Source organism: Solanum pennellii, chromosome 8 (genome assembly GCF_001406875.1).
Source record: "Solanum pennellii chromosome 8, SPENNV200".
In the NCBI taxonomy this organism is placed as follows: domain Eukaryota; kingdom Viridiplantae; phylum Streptophyta; class Magnoliopsida; order Solanales; family Solanaceae; genus Solanum; species Solanum pennellii.
In genome coordinates, this window is record NC_028644.1 from 33,263,825 (window position 1) to 33,271,990 (window position 8,166).

An 8,166-nucleotide genomic window follows, 5' to 3' on the forward strand; every position below is an offset into this window, starting at 1 on the left:
TGAGGACTCATGCCTCCACACCAAGTTTGTTGAGAAATGGGTTCTTTGAGATTGAGTTCATTAAATTAATCCAATATCCTCTTCCTTTAATGTTACTGTATCGAAACGAGACACTATGATCCAATTATACCGTGTCGGAACGTGACACTCCGATCCAATTTTACGGTGTCGGAAAGTGACACTCCGATCCAATTATACCGTGTCGGAATGTGACATTCCGATCCAATTATACCATGTCGGAACGTGACACTACAACCAAATTATACCGTGTCAGAACGTGACACTCCGATACAATAATATCATTAATTTTGTCATTTGTTATCACCACTTTTAAGTCATTGATAATATTTCATCAAGCCTTCTTTATTCAAGGCATCACTTCAATAACAAGGATTCAAAAATATAAATTCCACGATCTCAGGTTTTCAGTTCAATCAAATATTACACAACTAAGTCACACAATCAAGTACATAGTAAACTTCACAATATCATTCAATACGTATCAATCACTACTAAGAGTTTACTATCAAATAGCATAAACCATAACCTACCTCCACCGAAGAACTGAAGTCAAGCAACTACTTCTCTAATGCTTTTCCTTTCCTCAATGCTTCCGACCTTTCTAATCTATCAAGTATATATGCATAATTTGTAAGTTAACAAGCCTATAAACACTTATATTATTCTATGTCTAGCCTAGATCCAAAAATCATCAAACACAAATCTATACTCAATTTTCTAATATTGAGGTTTATTAACATGCCAAGTCTCTTATTTTTTTTATATTTAAGCGTAAGATTAAGTCTTTATTTCTTTGAATGATATAACTTTAATGGTATCCAAATAATATACTAGACTAAATATTTAACTAAATAATCTCAATATATAAAAACTTGATTTATAAAATAATAATAAAACACAAGTCCCAAAACCGAAAACCAAACAAAAGAAATGGTCTAACTCTTACTATGACTGTAACGTGAACAAATCATAACCATAAATGCCAACATTAATTCAACCTATAATGAATTCTTCCTTCTAATCATAATGTAATTCCCTCACAACTATCAACCAAATTCTACCCCACTAACATATTATCTCATAACAATCATATATTACCCCAAGTCCAATTTATCAGTGCCTGTGTTTCTAACCTTTCCAATTCACTTTTTCTACCTATTTTTCAATATTAATAGTATATTAACCTGTATTAAACAACCGACAATGTAATATAATATCTAATATTCGTGATTGATATACCAATATGCTCCTTGTGTTTATGCAGTGATGAGGCACAGTGAGTTTTGACGCCCTTTTCTTCTCCCAAACCCTTGTTCTTTCTATAAAATATTTACTCCCTAATTATTATATAAGACTAATAATAAAAATAGTAAAAATGGCCCACTATTAGTTTTAATATTATTTTCTCTAACCACTAACTACATAAATTATTAAAACTAACCCACTAATTTCATAATTATAATTATGAAATTGTTCAAAATACCCATTTAGAATATAACGAAAAGTATTTTATGAATAAAAAGCTCAAACATTTAAAATTATCACATGAGCCGTTGCATTAACCATGTCCACTCTGTGCTAGCCTTAGTTCCTATAGAGTAGTTCATTCACATGTATGTACTGGAGAGGACACCAACAAGATGTTTACCAACCTATAGTACTTCTACCAAGAAGGGCAGCATTCTTAAATTTAACCGTTCGTTAAGGATAGCTCATTGAATTTCTTAGAGAAGGTTTTCTACCATTCCTGCCCACCATCTCTAACTCTATCATTTCACCCAAGAAAGAGGTCTTTACCTCTAGGTCTACCGCTTCAAGGTTTTATAGTCACTTAGGGGTCTAGACTCATCCTGAAGGTCACCAATAATAGGTCTACCGGTTCAAGACGTAGCCTAGAGGCCTCATTAGTCATTAATAAAAAGTTATTAATACTAGGTCTACCAATCCTAAACATTTATTCATTTATTACTCAAGAAAAGGATGTCTGAGTCTATCAAGTCAAAATATCACATTCCACAAGTTTCATACATCAAGGAGAGACACCTAAGTCTACCATGTCCAAGAGATTATATCCAAGAAGGGGTACCTAATTCTACCAAGTAAAGATAAACATCACATTATAGGAACCTTTCACATTCCAACGTCAACACATATGAGCATTAAGAGAGAATATACTTCAATCACAAATCCATAACACTTTATGAAAAATCTCCTTGAAACCCCATGAATACCTTAAAATAATACATTCACATCTACCTATACATTATAATACTCCAATTAACCTTGTAATTCCTTTAACGTCATGCTCACAATAAGACACAATAAGTAAACACCTTCACCATAAGTGGATCAAACCATACAAGAAAAATTCCAATATAGTAAGAGAATTAAGCCAACTTATCCTTCACCCGAACCATGATAAGATCACCATTAATCAAGTATCCAACAATTAATCATAATTAGGCATAGATAAAAATTGATATTAATAGTATAATACAATCTAGGCTCAATTCTACCAATATCCCATCATAATCATAAAACCCACTTTATAAGTCAACTCTAGGAATTTAGTGAAATCATGGGCTCATAGAATTTTTTACCTTAAAATCACCAATTAACAATCAATATAATCATAGTTTATCAATTGAAAATATTTGATGCAAGAACCCATGAGTTTATGTAAGAATTGGGGTTTTTCATTAATTTTGAAATCTTGTAAACTATTTTGAGATTGACTCTAGGGTGAAACTTGCCTTAGATAAAAGATCACCATACCTGATTGGTTGAATCCCCCACGAAATTGAAGAAAAAAAGCACTTGAAATCCAAACCCTATATTGATCCTTGACTTGACCTTCAATGGTGTTCAAGAGAGAACTATTTGGGAGTGAAGAGTTTTGATTTAGGTGCAGATGTCTAAATGAGGGTTTAATTGTTTTAAAAACTAAAATCTCATAACCTCTATTCACCATCAATAATCTATATAGCACATCATAATATTATATGTAGTCCCATTAGTAGAGCAGTATTAGTTCAACTCTAAATTCTTAATAACCATATAGAATTATATCAAATCTTGTGCATCATTCTTAAGTAATCTATCTTAATTTGAGCAATCTAACCCCACGTAAAACTCTAGATTTTTCATACTTCATTGTTTGTCACCCAAACAAAAACTCAATCATTATAAAACTGATGATAAATTTCTAGTAAGTCTGTACCAAACTACTTCACAGCTCACAGTCATATCTAAAATCATAAGCAAAAATCAATAAAACCTTCAACTACAGCCCATGGGCTTATATGAGAGGTATTATTCATTCACTTTTCTCAAATTCTTCTCATTGTGCAAAATTCTATTCGACCCTTCAATATATCAAATTCTTGTTTCTCTAGCTCACTTATCGATCTCATCCTTATACAAACAACCCATGCTGTCTTACATCACACTCTAAATCAAAAATCAGAAGGAAATCTTCCTTAGATACTTTAACAATCAAAAGTAACAAACATTATGATCCAAGACATGTATAAGTTCTTTCACATGCTTAATACCGATGCAATCAATCATTTATTACCTTATAAATTCATACCTTTACAAAACATATAACAAGGAATGCAGACTTATAATGAGAAATTATAATTGTAAGTCCAACTGTGTAATCCAATGCCCTTATGTATCTACATTTGCTTATACTTTGAAGACTTTTACGATTTACTTTATCTTAGCTTTTCATTGATTGCCTCTTCATCAATCATATCATATCCTTCACAAAATATCCAAACGTACTCATTCGTAAATTCAACACTACAAATGAATTTATCATCCCACTCAAGCTAAGCGTCTGTACACTCCTCTTTTAAGTTTTATCTAATAGCTTTTAACCAATCTGATTAACATGTTACCCTATTACCTTAACCAAAACAAAATAGATAAAATCACGCGTTTATGAACCCTATTCGCAACCCTTTTGAAGTTACATGTTTAGTCCTTACAATGAGAGAAAATATTTATGCTCTCACTTATTTTCTGAAGGCAACACATCTCACTAGTTATATCTTATTTTAATTAAGATTCCAGCTCCTTCAAATTCTATTCGAACAGTGACCCACCATCTGCTAAAACTTTACATACAACCACATTAATCAAAAGATTGTAGAAAATCACAACCTTAGATACTCGCTAGTCTTTATTACAATACAAAATTTATTCAACAACCAAATCCTAATTTTATAATTTTATCCAAATCACAATCCCTCACAAATTTCTTTTAGCATCATGCTTAGTTAGCCCTTGTCATCACCACAAAGTGAACCTTTTTCCTTTACCTGACACCTTAAACTCAGGTATACCAATCAAATTCAAGGGACGCGCTTTCTTACTAAAATCTTCAATTTACTTTACCCAAAGTATACTCACAAGGAATTTTTTTTCCTATAAGTTTGTCATTCTCGTATTAATCTACTTTTTGAAGCTTAAGATAAAATATCCAGTACTCCTTTAGACTCCTCAAGATACACTTCATAACCTAATTGCATTAATATCATACCAGATATCCACCACTAAAATCTTTCTTAAAATAATGCTCAATCCAAACACCCGTAGTAATAAACTAGTTGGTTTTTCAAATATGAAAGCAATAGAAAATATCATTATCTAAACATGTCATACCACTAATAACCCCTTAAGTAGTTAGTATTCTCATTTGACAATCCACTTATTCGTTTCCACATGACCGTAGTACTACCACACCATGAAAGTCCGCGGCATACCTCAATAGATCACACCTTACATATTGAAAAGATTGTACCTAAATAACCTACACATTTCTACCCCTTGAATTACTGCAAAAACGTTACGAAATTTGTTTTGTCTTTATCCGAAGCACTTTGCATTCTTTCATACATCAGGTCAATAACAAAAGTTACAAACATCATAAATCTAATGAAGTAAGAATTGGTAGTACTATTGTAGTAATAGAATCATGACCCACTTTAATTTGTTATCAATTCGTGGAATTTTAGAAAACATTTTAACCTCAATTGGTATAACATAATTTAATTTTTCGTTAAGCAATCCATGCATGTTATGAAAACTTTACCAACCGTATTTTCTAAAGTAATGATGTTTATTTTCTAGTTTTCACTTACACAACTTCTTGCATATTGCCACTTATCTAGATAGAGTATAAAATTTAATGTCATAGGTTGAAGTTAGAAATAATGCCTTAAGTCATAGGTAGTGCCTTTACTAATCAACAGTCAATATGAGACTATAACATTTTACGTCTCCCTGATACTAGTACAGCAATTCTCAACACTAAGTCTCTCCACTATATTCATTTTATGAAACAACTCAAACAAAAACAATAAAATCATAAGCATATTCATAATCATTACCAATGAAAAATTAAACTTTATGAACTTAAAAAAGATCATGTTGTCACTAGTCATTAGATTCCCTATAGTCAATTGAGAAAATGTACCTATTTCCAAGGACACACATTTTTTTCTATTGTTGCTATTTCAAATTCTAATACTCTAATACCAACCATATGTGAAACAGAGAGAAAAGAAATGTTCAATTACCAATTTGTATCACCTAGATACCAATTGGATTCAAGTAGTAGCACGAAAGAAAGAAGGAATGAAGTTTTCGTAAAGTCTTAGCCTCTCGAAGAAAAGTAAACGTCTCCCCATACCGTTCCGTAAGACTCAACTAGACTTGTCCTAGTGTAAATTGAGTTGGAGTGGCACCCACACTTAACTACCTAGGTTGGCGAACAAACAAATTTAACCTTAAATTATATTATACAAGAATAATGCAAAAACTCAAAATCTAATTAAATATCCTTTTCAAAAACCTCAAAGTCATCACAAGAAGGACATCTAATGTCCAATTACTAAGTTTACGAATATTAAAGACACCAAAGTAAATGAATAAAATAGTTCATATCCAAAACTAAGGACATCATGCCATGACCAAGAAAATCTAACAAACTCTTGAGTGAGTAGCTCACCCTTGAACTTGATATGCTAGAGGTTGACTAGAGCTGAGGGCAAGTCAAAGTCGTTTGTAAACTTGTTGTACTTCATAAAAGAAAAACACAAGTAGAGCTCAGTAAAGGGAAACATGTACTGAGTAGGTATCATCCAAGCCAAAATAGAAACAAATATACAATGACTAATAGTATGAGCTCAACTATATCACTTAACAGGTCATAAGCAACAAACAACATGAACAATTGTCGACAACACTATAGTAAGTATCGAATAAGTCAACAACATCAAGATCATCTATGAGGACTCATGCCTCCAACTAAACCATTTTGGGAATTCAGTTCTTTGAGATTGAGTACATTCCATTAATTCCATATCTTTTTCCTTTAATGTTACTATGTCGGAACGTAACACTCGGATCCAATTATACCGTATCAGAACGTCACACTCCGATTCAATTAACCCATATAGGAACGTGACACTCCGATCCAATTATACCGTGTCAGAATGTGACACTCCGATCCAATTATACCATTAATTTATCATTTATTATCTGCACTTTCAAATCATTGATAATATTTCATCAAACCTTCTTCATCAAGGCATCACTTTGATAAAGAGGTTCCAAGAATATAAATTTCACGGTCTCAGAATGTCAGAACAATCACAAAACACACAACCAAGTCACACAAACACATAATCAATTACATAGAAAACTTTACAATATCATTCAATGCATATCAATCATTATTAAGAGTTTACTATCAAATAGCATAAACCATACCTCCCAGATCAGGAGGATTTAGTGTGAGTTCTTTATATGGTTAGAAATCCCATGGTAATATCTTTCAAACCGATGATTTTGCGAAATTTCGAGGTCATCTGAGGTAGATATGACTTTTGGAAGTTGGGATGTTTGAATGAGGAAAGTCCAATCCAGATTTTTAAAGGTTGTTTTGATTTTTTCCTTACCCAATTATTTAATTTCATTTTTGGGTAATAAGTTGGGGTCTAAGTTGACCCTATTCAGTTCATGCTTTTAGAATTTGAAATAGGGTTTTGAGAGAAGATAAAAGAAGAGGAGAAAAGAAGAGAAAGGAGAAGAATAAGAAACAACACAAAGTATCGTTGTGTTGATTTCATTGGGGTGATCTCTTTAAGGTATGTGAGAACATTCTTTGTTGGGTCCTTTCACCCACACCCCAATTTGATTCAATTCATCAAGTTGGAGTCTATTGATGGTGAACATGGAAGTTCTTGACGAAAAATTTTGAAATTCTTGTTGGTGGAATTGTAGTTTATCTCTAGTAGATTTGATTCATGTTTCCGAACTGTTTTTGGTCTAATCTATTGAATGGTTAGGTATTTAGTGATCGTAAGTGTTTGGGGTGGGATACACAGAAGTTTAGGAGGTTTGGAGATAAAAAACGAAGAAGAAAAGTCAAAGGTCCCGTCTGACACCCCCTGAGGCGCCGCGCCTGCAAGAGCCCCTCAGGGCAGGCTCTATCTGACAGGCCCTGGCACACCACACCAACCAGAGTTCCTTAGAGCAGAGTCTTTCCGACAAGCTCTGGCGCTTCGCGCCTCTCAGAGCGCCAGGCCACCTGAAGACCATGTTCTTTCCATATCTTTCCGTACTAGTTCGTAAGTGATGTACCTATCATTCCTAGTTGATTCGTACACTCTAAAGTACATCTAAACATCATGAAATCATCTATAAATAATAGATCATGATCCTTGAATCCATAATCCAATTCAAGGAAAGTTAGGATCAAAGTCAAAGAAATTAAGATTCAAGTCTAAAAGTTAAAAAGCAAGTTGAAGTAAGTTCTTAAAGATTCTAGATTCCAAAAAAAAACATTTTAGACATTGTTTTAAGGCTCAAGCTATTAGATGAGAAAAGAGTAAAGAGTTAAGTTGAAGTTCCTTTCTTCAAAAGTATATGGGGACTAAGTATTCCGAAAGAAAAGTAAAATGTTTTCACATTTAAAAAAGCAACAAAACTATGATTTCCAAGAGAGCTTTTAAAAACTAATTTTTGAGCTAATCTCAAAATCATATAATCATTATGCATTAAGAACATAAGACTATATATATACATACATACATATATATATATATATACATATATATATATATATATATA